This window comes from Histoplasma capsulatum, genomic scaffold (genome assembly GCF_000149585.1).
Source record: "Histoplasma capsulatum NAm1 scaffold_17 genomic scaffold, whole genome shotgun sequence".
Taxonomy (NCBI): domain Eukaryota; kingdom Fungi; phylum Ascomycota; class Eurotiomycetes; order Onygenales; family Ajellomycetaceae; genus Histoplasma; species Histoplasma mississippiense.
The window spans coordinates 100,112-102,297 of NW_001813966.1; positions in this window are offsets into that span (position 1 = coordinate 100,112).

Sequence of the window (2,186 nt, forward strand, 5' to 3'; positions counted from 1 at the left end):
GAAGCCGGAATTGATCCTTCCACGAGGCCTTTTCCCTTTGGTGCTGGCCTTGAGCTTTGTGCTTAGAGCATATGATTTCCTGTTCCGCGGTGCTTCATTTTACGCAAGACGCGAAAGAACCGCCCATGATGGAGGCTTTCCATACCATTCATAAGCCCACTGTTGGCCTCAATTCTGGGCATGCAAAAAGTTTGTGGTGGAGGTCAGGTGAGCTACTTCCTGTTCATTGGGCAGGCAACATCCTGCATTGTGATTTCGAGTGCTGACCCTGTTAAAACTTACAAACCTTTTCCTGTCCACAGAGACAAATATAATTTCCCAATATATATACCCTACGCATACTAGGACAACGCTTCTACATTGTCAACTCCCCATCACTCATCAGGCAATATAGTAGTGCGCTGCATAGCTGCCTGGGCGGCTGGGACAGTCTATGAATAAATCAATCAATCAATCAATCAATCAACCCTCTCTGTATCCGCATATTACTATACGCCCGTCATCCACCCGTCATCCCGTCGCCCCATTACGCCAGTCGCCCATTACCCCCCTCGACCATTACGCCCGTCATCCTATCCGCCCGTCATCCACCCGACCATTACGCCCATCATCCACTCCGCCCGTCGACTACTACGCCCGTCACCCTATCCGCCCGTCATCCACCATTACGCTCGTCTTCCACTACGCCCCTCGACCATTACGCCCATCATCCTTATCCTCGTCTGATATAGGAACGCCGGCAAGCCCTATACATCACCTGCGGGGGTAAATTTTTTCCCATTGCACTCACATCCACACTCTTCTGCCAACTCCAATATTGTTCTGGCGTTTCACAGAATTTGCACTGGCAAGGATGTCTCGGAGGCGGGAGCGGGCCTCCCATGGACGCGGTGCTGAGCTGCAAGGTTTTTGCTTAACGGCCAGGTGGTGCATCTTCGGGGTGGAGGTTGGAGCAGCGAGCTTGGCCGTGAGGGATCCAGTGGTTTTGGAGGTGCCAGTTGCTGCACCAGTGGCCTCGTGGCAGTGGAAACCGCGGTTGCTTCATCGACGAGCCTTGAGAGATTCTCTCACGGGGAAAATTTATGGGTCTAGAGTGTGCTAGGCTGCCTTTTTACCTTTTTGCCTTGTATACCACCAATCGGAGGACTGGATTGACGGGTGACTGCTGGATTGACGACGGGTGACTGGATTTACGTCCGAATAGCCGACATTGAATTGTTTACCTGGAGGGGGATAAACTAGCATACATAACAGCCGGCATAGGTTGGAAAGTGTACTGGTTTGCCTGCCACAGAACCTGCTAAGGTTTGTACCTACAGAGTATTTCAGTCAAAAGTCATAGATCATTGAAAGATCTGCAACTGGTACTCTATGTTTAAAATATGTACAGGTTATTCAGCACAGTCAAATCAACCTATGTCAATTAATCTATTTCTGGGTAACTGTGGGATGGTTAATCTTCTCATTGTGCGATCGCTAGCTACATAACTATATATATAGGGGTAATCACGTGCGGTAAAGGGCCGCCTGGGCAACTAGTGCCCAACACCCCCCCACGCGCCAACGTGCATGATGTGTTCTTACAAATCTTCCATGCTAGCTATCTCAACTTGGATCATCCCAAAATCATGCTACATACAGAAATTTAATCATTCTCACTGTTATCAGTGAAAAGTTGTAGTAAATCAATGAAATGTTTAAATGTCACTGTGCTCAGAGATTTGGTTAATTCATCTATCATATTCTCAGTGGAAATGTGTTCAATAGAAATAACATCTTCATTCAATTGTATATGAGAATAATGAAAGTGAGTGTCAATATGCTTATTGCGTGCTGTGATAATGACAACAATAATTCAATTGATTGAATCTTTGTTATCTGCTCTGATAGACAAGAAATTCTTTACTGTAATGAATTTTAATTCTATCATTATATTACACAATCACATTGTTTTGTGTACTGCTTTACTAAGTGCCACATATTCTACCTCATTTGAACTTAAAGAAAACACAAGATTGTTTGAATGAACATTATAAAATTGATGTATTTACTAATTTGAATATGAAGTTTAAAATAGATTTACATTCATTATTCAACAATTCTACTCAATCTGAATCTGTATAATCTATCAGCAGATATGATATATTGAGGAATTCATCAATCTCATTCTTAAAATCTTTGTATAA